Genomic DNA, 16,608 nt, shown 5'->3' with positions numbered 1-16,608 from the left:
TGGATCAGGGTTGACTCTAGAATGCGTTTGTACGATATGGGTATCAAATGAAAGGTATTAATGAGTATTTTAAAAGGGCGTGGACCTAAGTTCTATAGATGGACGCCTTTTCGAGATATCGCCGTAAAGATGGACCAGGGGTGACTCTAGAATGCGTTTGTACGATATGGGTATCAAATGAAATGTGTTAATGAGCATTTTAAAAGGGAGTAATCCTTAGTTCCATAGGTGGACGCCGTTTCGAGATATCGCCATAAAGGTGGACCAGGGGTGACCCTAGAATTTGTTTGCACCATATGGGATCAAACGAAAGGTGTTAATGAGTATTTTAAAAGGGAGTGGGCCTTAGTTCTATAGGTGGACGCCGTTTCGAGATATCGCCATAAAGGTGGGCCAGGGGTGACTCTAGAATTCGTTTGTGCAATATGGGTATCAAACGAAAGGAGTTAATGAGTATTTTAAGAGGGAGTGGGCCTTAGTTCTATAGGTGGACGCATTTTCGAGGTATCGCAATAAAGGTGGACCAGGGGTGACTCTAGACTTTGTTTGTACGATATGGGTATCAAATGAAATGTGTTAATGAGTATTTTTAAAAGGGAGTGGGCCTTCGTTTTATAGGTGTTCGCCTTTTCGAGATATCGCCATAAACGTGGACCAGGGGTGACTTTAGAATTTGTTTGTATGATATGGGTATCAAATGAAAGGTGTTAATGATTATTTTAAAAGGGCGTGGGGCTTAGTTCTATAGGTGGACCCCTTTTCGAGATATCGCCATAAAGGTGGACCAGGGGTGACTCTAGAATTCGCTTGTGCAATATGGGTATCAAACGAAAGGAGTTAATGAGTATTTTAAGAGGGAGTGGGCCTTAGTTCTATAGGTGGACACCTTTTCGAGATATCGCCATAAAGATGGACAAGGTGTGACTCTAGAATGCGTTTGTACTATATGGGTATCAAATGAAAGGTGTTAATGAGTATTTTAAAAGGGAGTAATCCTTAGTTCCATAGGTGGACGCCGTTTCCTGATATCGCCATAAAGGTGGGCCAGGGGTGACTCTAGAATTCGTTTGTGCAATATGGGTATCAAACGAATGGGGTTAATGAGTATTTTAAGAGGGAGTGGTCCTTTCTTGACCAGGGGTGACTCTAGACTTTGTTTGTACGATATGGGTATCAAATGAAAGGTGTTAATGAGTATTTTTAAAAGGGAGTGGGCCTTCGTTCTATAGGTGTTCGCCTTTTCGAAATATCGCCATAAAGGTGGACCAGGGGTGACTCTAGAATGAGTTTGTACGATATGGGTATCAAATTAAAGGTATTAATGAGAGTTTTAAAAGGGAGTGGTGGTAGTTGTATATGTGAAGGCGTTTTCCAGATATCGACCAAAATGTGGACCAGGGTGACCCAGAACATCATCTGTTGGATACCGCAAATTTATTTATATATGTAATACCTGCCAAGATTTTAAGGGTTTTTTATTTCGCCCTGCAGAACTTTTTCATTTTCTTCTACTTAATATGGTAGGTGTTACAACCATTTTATAAAGTTTTTTCTAAAGTTATATTTCGCGTCAATAAAATAATCCAATTACCTTACCATATTTCATCCCTTTTTTCTTATTTGGTATAGAATTATGGCATTTTTTTCATTTTTCATAATTTTCGATATCGAAAAAGTGGGCGTGGTCATAGTCGGATTTCGTTCATTTTTCATACCAAGATAAAGTGAGTTCAGATAAGTACGTGAACTGAGTTTAGTAAAGATATATCGATTTTTGCTCAAGTTATCGTGTTAACGGCCATGCGGAAGGACAGACGGACGACTGTGTATAAAAACTGGGCGTGGCATCAACCGATTTCGCCCATTTTCACAGAAAACAGTTAACGCTATAAAAACTATTCCCCTACCAAATTTCAAAAGGATTGGTTAATTTTTGTTCGACTTATGGCGTTAAAAGTATCCTAGACAAATTAAATGAAAAAGGGCGGAGCCACGCCCATTTTTAAATTTTCTTTTATTTTTGTATTTTGTTGCACCATATCATTACTGGAGTTGAATCTTGACATAATTTACTTATATACTGTAAAGATATTAAATTTTTTGTTAAAATTTTACTTTAAAAATTTTTTTTTTTTTAAAGTGGGCGTGGTCCTTCTCCGATTTTGCTAATTTTTATTAAGCGTAATATAGTAATAAGAGTAACGTTCCTGCCAAATTTCATCATGATATCTCAACGACTGCCAAATTACAGCTTGCAAAAATTTTAAATTACCTTCTTTTAAAAGTGGGCGGTGTCACGCCCATTGTCCAAAATTTTACTAATTTTCTATTTTGCGTCATAAGTTCAACTCATCTACCAAGTTTGGTCGCTTTATCGGTCTTTTGTAATGAATTATCGCACTTTTTCTGTTTTTCGAAATTTTCGATATCGAAAAAGTGGGCGTGGTTATAGTCCGATATCGTTCATTTTAAATAGCGATCTGAGACGAGTGCTCAGGAACCTACATACCAAATTTCATCAAGATACCTCAAAATTTACTCAAGTTATCGTGTTAACGGACGGACGGACGGACGGACATGGCTCAATCAAATTTTTTTTCGATCCTGATTATTTTGATATATGGAAGTCTATATCTATCTCGATTCCTTTATATATGTACAACCAACCGTTATCCAATCAAACTTAATATACTCTGTCAGCTCTGCTCAACTGAGTATAAAAACAGGTAGGTACTTTGTATGAGGATGCAAACTTTCAGGTTTTTTGTGGTCTAAGTGTAAAAACTATGACAACGAATCACGTATTTCAACAATATATGACGTAAACGTAACTATTTGATGAAATTTGATGAATTTTGAAGCTTTTAGCCGTAAAAAAGGGGCAAAAATGACAGTTTATATGGGGTACATAATATATATACCACCGATCTCTATGATTTTTTCACACAACAATATATGCTATATACGTAAGCATTTGGTGAAATTTGAAGCTTCTAGCTGTTAAAATGGGGCAGAAGTTGCGCAAAATTTCTTATCTGAACAATCGGTTGTATGAGATATATACTATATATACCACCGATCTCAATGATTTTCTTGGGCAACAATATATGCTATACACGTAAGCATTTGGTGAAATTTGAAGCTTCTAGCTGTTAAAATGGTGCAGAAATTGCGCAAAGTTTCTTATCTGAACAATCGGTTGTATGAGATATATACTATATATACCTCCGGTCTCTATGATTTTTTCAGACAACAATATATGCTATACACGTAAGCATTTGGTGAAATTTGAACATATCTAAACGATTTTTAAGATAAATATAAAATAAACAAGTAAGGAAGGCTAAATTCGGGTGTAACCGAACATTATATACTCAGTTGAGAGCTATGGAGACAAAATAAGGAAAATCACCATGTAGGAAAATGAACCTAGGGTAACCCTGGAATGTGGTTTTATGACATGTGTATCAAATGGAAGGTATTAAAGAGTATTTTAAGAGAGAGTGGGCCATAGTTCTATGGATGGACGCCATTTAGGGATATCGCCATAAAGATGGACCAGGGCTGACTCTAAAATGTGTTTGTACGATATGGGTATCAAATTAAAGGTGATAATGAGTATTTTAAAAGGGAATGGGCTTTAGTTCTATAGGTGAACGCCTTTTCGAGAAATCGCCATAAAGGTGGACCAGGGGTGACTCTAGAATATGTTTGTACGACATGGGTATCAAATGAAAGCTGTTAATGAGTATTTTGAAAAGGAGTGATCCTTAGTTCCATAGGTGGACGCCGTTTCGAGATATCACCATAAAGGTGGACCAGGGGTGTCTCTAGAATGTGTTTGTACGATATGGGAATCAAATGAAAGGTGTTACTGAGCATTTTAAGAGGGAGTGGGCATTAGGTCTATAGGTGGACGCCTTTTCGAGATATCGCCATTAGGGTGTCCCAGGGATGACTCTAGAATGTGTTTGTAAGATATGGGTATCAAATGAAAGGTGGTAATGAGTATTTTTAAAAGGGAGTGGGCCTTCGTTCTATAGGTGTTCGCCTTTTCGAAATATCGCCATAAATTGGACCAGGGGTGACTCTAGAATGAGTTTGTACGATATGGGTATCAAATTAAAGGTATTAATGAGAGTTTTAAAAGGGAGTTGTGGTAGTTATATTTGGCAAATATGGAAAGTTATATATATGTATATTAAAAAGATGCCACCTATATAAAAAGGTTCTTGTAACAAAAAAAGTATCAGGTTTAATTATCTTTCCTGGTTTATCTGTAACTGTTTATGTTGTTACTCTTGGTGCGTAGGGTGTTGCCCTCGGTGAGGTCATTGTGGGAGGTTTCAGTCCGGAATCATTCTGTCCTTGTCGTGTCAGCTAGCTAATTTCCCATGTAACGTTGTAAAGGGTGCACATCGATACCCAGTACTCGGTACCGAAGTACGGACGCAACACCTTTATACCCACCCTATAAAACTACCCCCATTTGAATGCATATTGCAAGCCTCATTCACACTTGTTGCTAGAACGAGTGTGCAGTAGCTTCAGCAACTGCATGCACACAAAACAGGAAACAAAAAAAAAAAAAAAAGAAATTAAATTTTAATAAAAGACGATTTAAACCACCTATGTATATGCACCTCTAAATCCTCCAAGTACCACTAGTGCCAGCTTTGAAGATAGCAAAGGAACCTTGAAAGCATAGAGATGCAACCCCCCCTCTGATTCTATAATTGCTGCAAATATCGCTTGCGACTGATCGCTAGTGAGGTTGCAGCCATGATCCCTAAAACCCTAGCTCTGTCCGGAAAGTAGTGAAGGATAAAGATAGAGAAGTGAGTAAAGCAAGAAGGGATATAGAGGTGACTAAAAGTAGGAGAGATATAATGGGAAATCGAAAAAAACTATTCGGGCTATTACCGTTGGGCGCCATTGTTGTGGATACTGACTTTTAGTGGTAAGGCGGAGGTAGCATGTGGCATGGTTGCAAGCCCCTGCTAGCTCGTCGGATGGGGTGGGGTTTTGCACACCTGCCTTACCCGCAGTTATCTCAACAAAAAAAGTGGTTCATGCCTAGAGGTGAATACATAAATAGAGGGAAATTAGGAAATGGAAGAAAAAAAGAAAGAAGGCCCGTCCAGAGTCAGGGGGAGTCTACCCACCCTCTTCGCGTATCTTACGCAAAGCCATGGGCGCCGTGCTGACTCCTCTAATTTTACGGCGCCCCCAATACCTGACTCAAGTTCGTCTGTCTAAGGGTCCTTCACGTCATTGACCCTCCCACTTCCCCTCTTCTTACCTGGAACAACACCCACACCAAAGAGTTGAAAAGTTAGCCTTCCATTACTGAAATAAATTAAGCTTCAACCTTTCAAATTTGCCAACGTTATAAACATTATTTTATTCAATGTTAAAGTCGCAAACAAACTAAATAGATGATAACCTAACCACTAGTCTTAAATCTACGTGTAAGAAAAAATTATCGCAAACAAAGGCTAATACAGTATTTTAACAATTCTATTTAGCAATACAATATATCTATTTAAACAAGAGCTTGACATCTTCAAATAACTTGTCAACCATAATTCAAAAAAAATTATCCAGTTGGAAGCAAAAAAACAAAAAAATAGTCGAATTCAAACAAAATTATGTGAACGATATTGGAGGCGGTGTATAACTCGTCACCCCCTAATGTATTCCGTATTAGGAAGATACTTTGCTTCTACAAAAAAATGATTTTCATATCTTTCCTTCTAATAAACCGCAGAAAGATCTATCGGTATGTATATATATATAAAATAAAGTAGCCAAAGCAGCTAAAATTAATGCAAATTCCTGACCTAGGCTAAGGCATTATGTACATAGGCATATATATAGGTCAATGCTTGCATACGTATATATGTAAAGAGGAGCATATGATCGTTTTTTTGTTTTGTTTTTTTTTTTTTTTTGTTTTCGTTTTCTCACTCACCTGATCTCAGCACATCAGCATTGTAGGCGCCTTCAAGCCGTGGGGGACCTGTGAGGGAGGAAAAGTTTACATGCATACGTCTCTTCCTATTCGTACAAATACCATACGTTCATTGCCTAAGTAAGGTTCAATGGAATTTTGCAACCGACTCCACGCTCACTCACTCGCGGTAGCGGGCGTCGAGTGGGTCTCAAAATTACGCGGCCGAAAAAAATGTTAGAAAAAGGAAGATCAATACATTTATAATTGACATCCAACAAAAGTGTTTGCTTGACAAGTGCTTTTGGATATAAAAGTGAGTGAACAATTTTTTGGACACTGCAAAAAAAAACCAATGAGAGTCTCAAAAAAGGTATCGGGAACCTGTTTAAAAAAAAAAGGTGCTTATGTTAAGCGAAAAGATATGCAAGTCCCGTGTATGTAGCAAAAAAATAAAATAAATTCAATTATGTGTAGCATCCAGGAATTAACAGTGTATAAAGACAATTTCAGGCAGAGATAATAAAAAAATGATAAAAACGATAAGAAAAAAAAATGTGCTGATTCGACCCTCCTTGGAATTTGTTGGTGGGGACGTTGCTGGTGCTGCTGGTGGCGATGCTGTCACTGCTGCTGACGTTGCCTGGCTTCCTCTGTCGAACGTTGGCGTTGGCGTGGGCGCTGCTCTCGCTCAGTTAATGTCGCTTGCAGGCCACGATCACTTCCTAGCCTGGAAGTTTCTCTCTCTTTCTCTCGTTCTCCCTCTTTCCCTGCTCTCTATGACATTCCACGGCAATCCAGTGCGCTACATATGTCGTTGGAACAAATGTGTTTCCAAATTTCCAATCACTACTTTTAAATAATGCTTGTAAATGCGGGTAAGTATATGCCTTAGCCCCTTCCTAGGTCCTGCCCCAAAATCTATAATAGAAACTCAAAAAAAACGAAAAATTGTCTACAGGCTGAAAATCATGTCTCGTTGTTTCCTTTATTGCTTCCTGCACCCATGTATGCATGCCCAGCCATACCCTATCTTTCCAATCACAATTGGCACATAATGCAGTAAGTATGGACATACATACATACATATATGCATGCAATAAAGCAACCCAAAGAAAAAGTTCTTTCTTTCTGTTTTCAACTACTAATCTCATTTCAACTTCAAATTTTGTTCCAAATCAATTATCTTTTGTCCCTTTAACTAATTTCAAGTTAATTTTATAGCGTTTTCTTTTCTGTAAAAAATGTTGCCCTCATGTTGCCCTCTTAAAGTCTACCTTTTGATCTAGCCACCTGCCGCGATGCAAAAATGGCTCTTTTTCGTAGTCAATGGACCCCTTATCTTATTCGGTGGAAAATATTTTTTTGAAAAGAACAAACAAACTCACAGGGGAGCTGGGAAAAACCAACAGGGCGACACCATTTCCAGAAAAGAAAACTCCATTAATTCAATTCGGATTTTTTTACTTTAACTTAAATTAACTTCTGCTACTCAAAAATTCAAATTCAAAAATTCGGATTAACAAAAATTGTTTTCTTTTTAATTTTTTTTCTTATTATTTAAATTTTTTATTTCTCATTTTACACCAATTTTATTTCAACTAATTTCTAATTTCCAAAAATTAAAAAAAAAAATTTTTTTCTACCTATTTATTTTTCTATTCATTCAATTTTTTTATTAAATTTTAGCCTGCATTTTAAAGAGATTTTTTTTTCTTCCACTTATGTTTAATACAAACAAAATCTTTAGATTAGGTTTAAGTTGAAGAAAAATTAGCTAAATTTTAATTTATGTCAACTGAGGGAATAATTTATATAATTTTACCGTGGCGAAAAATAATATTGCTAAAGTTCAACTATCTGCAAAAAAAATTCTTTTGCGTCATTTGGCCAGGCTATTTACTCGAATTTTTATTTCTGGAAAGGGAACCTTCACTCAATTTGGGAGTACAAGAAAGGGTACATAAAATCGAAAGGTGTTAGGCTTTTAAATTTTTTCAAACTTTAATTTTAAAAGTGAATGTTTTTCTCAAATGAAAATGAAATAGTTATCAAATTTAAATTTTTAGTAAAAAACACAAAAGGATTTTTTTCTTTTAAGGAATTTTGTTAAATAAACAGTACATTAGTACTTACCGGTGGCAGGATGTCCAACGGACTTTGCTTCTCGTTGATATACTTTACAATTGTGCACATTGAACGGAATTGAAACCGTTTTGCGAAAATTACGGGATTTTTTTTTGTTTTATTTGTTTTATTAAAAAATGAAGTTTTTTTCTTTTTTTTCCACTTGACCGGCACTATACTTTGCTTTAACTTTTCCGCGGCACGCCCACGCACTTTAAATCCAACTTTTGCAATGATTTTCTGAGCTTCAGCTCGATCGTGCGCATACCCCGATTCGTTCATAAACGGAATTTCCTACCACTTTCACTCAATTCACACCCACGCATGTGCAGTTGCATTTCGTTTTTTTTTGCGCCTGCACACATTCATACCTGTACATGTAGGCCTCCTTCCACTAATGTTGCGCAACGCGCGCAGATACCTGGTTGAGATACATTTTGTCGATAAGGGTGTAACGCAAGAACAAGTACGGTTGCCGGTGACATATGTATCTATGTATCTTGAGGCTAGCGTAACAGGTGGTAGGATGCCTGGATCCTGGAAATGGTCTTAATGCAGCGAAGTCATTGAAATAGTTAACGAATACAAATACTTAGGTATTCCCATCACTTGTCAGTTATCTTTTACTAAGCACTTAGATTCAAAGTTGGTGGATGCTAAAAATACTATTAACGCAACGTGGTTGAGCTACATTAATAACCCCCGTATCTGCTCGAGCCATAAAATAAAAATCTTTGAAGCTGCTTCCAGGTCCATCATGTTTTATGCACAAGTATGGGGAGTCACCCATTTCGACCAAGTCGAGAAACTCTTTAGATTTTTTATAAAAAAGCTGATTTTCCTTCCCTCAACACGCCAAATTACATGCTGCATCTGGAAACAGGTTTGCAACCCCTATATTTACACACGCTCCGTCTACACATGCTTTATATTGCTCGTTTTCTCAGACTTACTCATGACAGACTACCTCGCATCCTGGCAGTGGAGACAGCCAAGCTGGGGTTCTCTTGGGCAAACGTTTGGAAAGAACTCGCTAACAGAGTTAATTTACCTTTCATTGCGGAATTTTCAATAGCTAATATTCAGGTTTTCACGTCTTCGCTTTTAGATCGCCTTGCTGAGAGTATTACGAGTATGTTCCTAGAAATGGCTCAAAAGTCTACTACCCACGATCTGTACCCTATGTTAGTGTCATTAGAGAGCTCATATTTCACGGATGATTTCACCGCTTATTCCGTTAGCTTAATTCTACGTGCAAGGGGAGGTTTGCTAAACCTAACCACAAGAGCTTACAAAAACATATCGTCTCCATTTTGCACAGTGTGTAACTTGCATGTGGCAGAAGACGCTTATCACTTTATTGGTTCATGTCATATATATAACAATATCCGTTTGCTCTATTTTGGGGAAAGAACTTTAGATATGGCAAAGGTCATTGCTATTTTAAATAGATATAATTTCGACTCTCTTGCCAAGTTTCTTGCAGACAGCACTAAATTCAGGGATTTAATATTAAACGAATTCTCATAGCTTGTAAGCAATTTATTTAACATGCAATACGACATGCAACAAATTCTGTTATTGTCGCGATTTTGTACATTTATTTATTTATTTTATTTATATGTTTGTTCGGTTTTCATAGTAGCTTTAGTCATAAGCTGTATTCTGATTTGTTAAAATAAATATATACTACTACATACTACTACTACTCTGCGAGCTCTGCTCAGCTGAGTATAAACAAGTAAGGAAGGTTAAGTTCGGGTGTAACCGAACATTACATACTCAGTTGAGAGCTATGGTGACAACATAAGGGAAAATAACCATGTAGGAAAACCGAGGGAAACCCTGGAATGTGTTTGCATGACATGTGTATCAAATGAAAGGCATTAAAGAGTATTTTATGAGGGAGTGGGCCATAGTTCTATAGGTGGACGCCATTTAGGAATATAGCCATAAAGGTGGATCAGGGTTGACTCTAGAATGCGTTTGTACGTTATGGGTATCAAATGAAAGGTGTTAATGAGTATTTTAAAAGGGAGTAATCCTTAGTTCCATAGGTGGACGCCGTTTCGAGATATCGCCACAAAGGTGGACCAGGGGTGATCCTAGAATTTGTTTGTACAATATGGGCATCAAACGAATGGTGTCAATGAGTATTTTAAAAGGGAGTGGGCCTTGGTTCTATAGGTGGATGCCGTTTCGAAATATCGCCATAAAGGTGGACCAGTGGTGACTCTAGAATGTGTTTGTACGATATGGGTATCAAATTAAAGGTATAAATGAGGGTTTTAAAAGGGAGTGGTGGTTGTTGTATACGTTGTCGCCTTTTCGAGATATTGCCATAAAGGTGGGCCAGGGGTGACTCTAGAATGCGTTTGTACGATATGGGTATCAAATGAAAGGTGTTAATGGGTATTTTAAAAGGGAGTAATCCTTAGTTCCATAGGTGGACGCCGTTTCGAGATATCGCCATAAAGGTGGACCAGGGGTGACCCTAGAATTTCTTTGTACAATATGGGTATCAAAAGAAAGGTGTTAATGAGTATTTTAAAAGTAAGTAATCCTTAGTTCCATAGGTGGACGCCGTTTCGAGATATCGCCATAAAGGTGGACCAGGGGTGATCCTAGAATTTGTTTGTACAATATGGGCATCAAACGAAAGGTGTTAATGAGTATTTTAAAAGAGAGTGGGCCTTAGTTCAATAGGTGGACGCCGTTTCGAAATATCGCCATAAAGGTGGACCAGGGGTGACTCTAGAATGTGTTTGTACGATATGGGTATCAAATTAAAGGTATTAATGAGGGTTTTAAAAGGGAGTGGTGGTTGTTGTATAGGTGGTCGCATTTTCGAGATATCGCCATAAAGGTGGACCAGGGGTGACCCTAGAATTTGTTTGTATAATATGGGTATCAAAAGAAAGGTGTTAATAAGTATTTTAAAAGGGAGTAATCCTTAGTTCCATAGGTGGACGCCGTTTCGAGATATCGCCATAAAGGTGGAGCAGGGGTGGCCCTAGAATTTGTTTGTACAATATGAGTATCAAAATAAAGGTGTTAATTAGTATTTTTAAAAGGGAGTGGGCCTTCGTTCTATAGGTGTTCGCCTTTTCGAGATAGCGCCATAAAGGTGGACCAGGGGTGACTTTAGAATATGTTTGTACGATATGGGTATCAAATGAAAGGTGTTAATGAGTGTTATAAAAGGGCGTGGGGCTTAGTTCTATAGGTGGCCGCCTTTTCGAGATATCGCCATAAAGGTGGACCAGGGGTGACTCTAGAATGAGTTTGTACGATATGGGTATCAAACTAAAGGTATTAATGAGAGTTTTAAAAGGGAGTGGTGTGAAGGCGTTTTCCAGAAATCGACCAAAATGTGGACCAGGGTGACCCAGAACATCATCTGTTGGATACCGCTAATTTATTTATATATGTAATACCTGCCAAGATTTTAAGGGTTTTTTTATTTCGCCCTGCAGAACTTTTTCATTTTCTTCTACTTAATATGGTAGGTGTTACAACCATTTTATAAAGTTTTTTCTAAAGTTATATTTCGCGTCAATAAAACAATCCAATTACCTTACCATGTTTCATCCCTTTTTTCGTATTTGGTATAGAATTATGGCATTTTTTTCATTTTTCGTAATTTTCGATATCGAAAAAGTGGGCGTGGTCATAGTCGGATTTCGTTCATTTTTCATACCAAGATAAAGTGAGTTCAAGTAAGCACGTGAACTAAGTTCATTAAAGATATGTCGATTTTTGCTCAAGTTATCGTGTTAACGGCCATGCGGAAGGACAGACGGACGACTGTGTATAAAAATTGGGTGTGGCATCAACAGATTTCGCCCATTTTCACAGAAAACAGTTATCGTCACAAAATCTATGCCCCTACCAAATTTCAAAGGATTGGTTAATTTTTGTTCGACTTATGGCGTTAAAAGTATCCTAGACAAATTAAATGAAAAAGGGCGGAGCCACGCCCATTTTGAAAATTTCTTTTATTTTTGTATTTTGTTGCACCATATCATTACTGGAATTGAATTTTGACATAATTTACTTATATACTGTAAAGATATTAAATTTTTTGCTAAAATTTGACTTTCAAAAAAATTTTTTTTTTAAAGTGGGCGTGGTCCTTCTCCGATTTTGCTAATTTTTATTAAGCGTACATATAGCAATAGGAGTAACGTGCCTGCCAAATTTCATCATGATATCTTCAACGACTACCAAATTACAGCTTGCAGAACTTCTAAATTACCTTCTTTTAAAAGTGGGCGGTGCCACGCCCATTGTCCAAAATTTTACTAATTTTCTATTCTGCGTCATAATTTCAACTCATCTACCAAGTTTCGTCGCTTTAGCTGTCTTTTGTAATGCATTATCGCACTTTTTCGGTTTTTTCGAAATTTTCGATATCGAAAAAGGGGGCGTGGTTATAGTCCGATATCGTTCATTTTAAATAGCGATCTGAGATGAGTACTCAGGAACCTACATACCAAATTTCATCAAGATACCTCAAAATTTACTCAAGTTATCGTGTTAACGGACGGACGGACGGACGGACATGGCTCAATCAAATTTTTTTCGATCCTGATTATTTTGATATATGGAAGTCTATATCTATCTCGATTCCTTTATATATGTACAACCAACCGTTATCCAATCAAACTTAATATACTCTGTGAGCTCTGCTCAACTGAGTATAAAAATGTTGTGAGTTTGTTATATGGGGAATCCCATATAAGGTCTACCACGAACTATTTTATTTTTGTTCATTTGCAATGAAAGCTGAATACGTATATGGAATGGATTAGAAATAATATTTAGGTAGTTTTCCATAATCCTAGACAGAGGATTGTTACATTAAAAAAGCCTTTTTCGGATTTTCCGTTTTCTGCCAAGTGAATTGCATACTTCTATTTTATAGTTAGTTGGTTTAAACTGGATCGGTATTATTTCTGTAAATTAGCTATATCTAGGACTTTATTAAACATTAAAAATAAAGTCGAAAAAAGTTGGGAAACCGAAGTTATTCTGATATGATTTCATAATTATCTGTCGGGTCCGTTACCAAAAAACTACATAAGTTGTTCCTATAAGCAAACATGCACTTCAAAAAAATAAAGCTTTCAAATGCAAAGTAGGCATGTGCACTTTTGTCAAAAAATAAAAATAATTTTTTCCCGAGCATTTGGATTAACTATTTTGTTGGTGATTAAAATTTGTCGCGTTCGTTACCGTAAGTATAAAAATTAAGTCAAATAGTTTCAGTATAAAATATAAAAATTATAATTTTTAGATGGAAACAACAACGGAGACAGAGAGTTGCAAAAAATGAAGAAGTGGCGGAAAAAGATGAAAGAAAACAAGTAAGGAAGGGTAAGTTCGGGTGTAACCGAACATTACATACTCAGCTGAGAGCTTTGGAGACAAAATAAGGGAAAATCACCATGTAGGAAAATGAACTTAGGGTAACCCTGGAATGTGTTTGTATGACATGGGTATCAAATCAAAGGTGTTAATGATTATTTAAAAGGGAGTGGGCCTCAGTTCTATAGGTGGACGCCTTTTCTAGATATCACCATAAAGGTGGACCAGGGATGACTCTAGAATGTGTTTGTATGATATGGGTATCAAATGAAAGGTGTTAATGAGTATTTTAAAAGGGAGTGGGCCTTAGTTCTATAGGTGGATGCCTTTTCGAGATATCGCCATAAAGATGGACCAGGGGTGACTCTATAATGTGTTTGTACGATATGGGTATCAAATTAAATGTATTCATGAGGGTTTTAAAAGGGAGGGGCCCTTAGTTGTATTTGTGAAGGCGTCTTCTAGATATCGACCAAAATGTGGACCAGGGTGACCCAGAACATCGTGTGTCGGTACCGCTAATTTATTTATATATCTAATCCCACGAACTCCTTCCAAGATTCCAAGGGCTTTTAATTTCGCCCCGCAGAACTTTTTGATTTTGTTCTACTTAATATGGTAGGTGTCACACACATTTTACAAAGTTTTTTCTAAAGTTATATTTTGCGTCAATAAACCAATCCAATTACCATGTTTCATCCCTTTGTTCATATTTGGTATAGAATTATGGCATTTTTTTTATTTTTCGTAATTTTCAATATCGAAAAAGTGGGCGTGGTCATATTCGGATTTCGCCCAATTTTTATACCAAGGTAAAGTCAGATAAGTACGCGAACTAAGTTTAGTAAATATGTTGAACTTTAGCTGGCTCGAAGTAAATAAAACTATTTTATCACTTGACGAGGAGCTTAACAATGATAGTTTTATGGACCTCGAGCCAGCTAAAGTTCAACATATTTACATATAAAAAGGTCGCTAAAAACATTCAATTAAGTTTAGTAAAGATATATCGATTTTTGCTCAAGTTATCGTGTTAAAGGCCGAGCGGAAGGAGAGACGGTCGACTGTGTATAAAAACTTGGCGTGGCTTTAATAGTTTTCGCCCATTTTCACAGAAAAAAGGTAAGGTCAAAAAATCTGTGCCTCTACCAAATTTCACAAAAATTGGTAAATTTGTGTTCGACTTATCGCACTAAAGGTATTCTAGACAATTTAAATGAAAAAGGGCGGAGCCACGCCTATTTTGAAATTTTATTTTATTTTTGTATTTTGTTGCACCATATCATTACTGGAGTTGGATATTGACAAAACTTACTTATATACTGTAAAGATGTTAAATTTTTTGTTAAAATTTGTCTTAAAAATTTTTTTTAAAAAAGTGGGCGTGTTCGTCATCCGACTTCCTTACTTTTTGTTTAACAAACATATAGTAATAGGAGTAACGCTCCTGCCGAATTTCATCATGCTATCTTCAAAGACTGCCAAATTACAGCTTGCAACAAGCCCTTTGCATCATAGAGACGTGGTGCGATACGAAAGGGTTGTTTATAAATCCTAACAAAACTGTTATAGTGCCTTTCACCCGGAGAAGGAAAATATCTATCCCAGAACCATACCTGGGTTGTACAAAATTACAATTCTCAATGGAGGCTAAATATCTAGGGGTCACACTGGATAGAACCCTCACGTGGAATGCTCATTTGGATGCTATCCTAAACAAGGCAACAAGAGCCTTCTTCGCCTGTACTCGTCTCTACGGCAAAACATGGGGGCTTTGTACAAAAATGGTATATTGAACATTTAATACTGTCGTAAGGCCAATAGGCACCTGCGCTTCTCTAGTTTGGTGGCAGAAGGCCACGCAAAGAAAGGCAACGGCTAAACTAAGCAAACTGCATCGATTAGTTTGCGTTGGCATGACGGGTGCGATGAGAACCGCCCCTGCTGACGCACTTAGTGCTTTAGTGGGAATACTTCCCTTCGCTATTCTGATAGAGATAGGTGCACTAAGACTTCCAAATATTTCTGAGTTGAAGGAAGGAAATATGATAGGGTATATGAAAGTAATAAGAAAATTCATAGGAAATCCCTCAATACAACTGCGTGACGTAATGCCCCCTAAGCTCAGAATCTCACGGAACTTTGAAGTGTCCATTGTCGACAGGACCCACTGGGAAATAGGGAATCCCTATAACGACCCTGACTCAGAGGTCTGGTACACGGATTGATCGAAATTCGATGACGGAAGAACGGGAGCTGGCATTTATGGACCAAACTTCAAAAAATCGATACCAATGGGATGTTACCCCACCATATTTCAGGCAGAAATTCATGCAATAGAGGTCTGTGGTAGAGAATGTCTTCGGAGAGGCTCAACATCGAAGAGCATCTACATTATGTCAGGACAGCCAGGCGGCATGCGTGCCTTGCAATCCTGCATAGTTACATCTAAGCTGGTGGATGAATGCACTGAAATCATTAATGCCCTGGTAGCCAAAAACACGGTTTTGTTGGAATGGCTTCCCGGACATCAGATACATGAAGGTAATGAACATGAAGATTACCTAGCAAAGCAGGGTGCTACATCAGCATTATATGGTCCAGAGCCCTTTTGCGGACTCACAAAAGCACACACCAGGGAAACTATGAGTAACTGGGAAACTACACAATTCAGACGTCACTGGATTGATTGACCAGGGCAAAGGCAGGCCAAACTGTTTATACTTCCGGCAAATAAAGTATCAGCCAAACTCATTAACCTAAGCAGAGAGGACCTAAGAACTCTTACTGGGTACTACACGGGACACTGCGGTCTACGATATCACCTAAGTAAATTAAATCTATCTGTTACCCAAATTTGTCGTTCATGTGAGCTGGATGATGAAACGCCGAAACTGAAGAGGTACTTAGATACATCAAGAGCCTCTAGATACAAAAACTTAAAATAAATCAAAAGGGCCTATTACTGATACTTAGCATCGACTTGACTTGACTTGAGAACTGTCACTTACAGTTCTGTTAAATGAACAATGCATGTTAGTGATTACTCAAAACTTAGCATCACTTAACTTGACTTAGAAGTTTGTTGAAGTTTGATTTTCTATGTAAGTTGTAAGTGACGTTTACATTTTGATATACCATTTGTTTGTTTCCATTTC

Source organism: Eurosta solidaginis, chromosome X (genome assembly GCF_040869045.1).
Source record: "Eurosta solidaginis isolate ZX-2024a chromosome X, ASM4086904v1, whole genome shotgun sequence".
Lineage (NCBI taxonomy): Eukaryota > Metazoa > Arthropoda > Insecta > Diptera > Tephritidae > Eurosta > Eurosta solidaginis.
Note: the sequence above shows the minus strand (reverse complement) of the source record.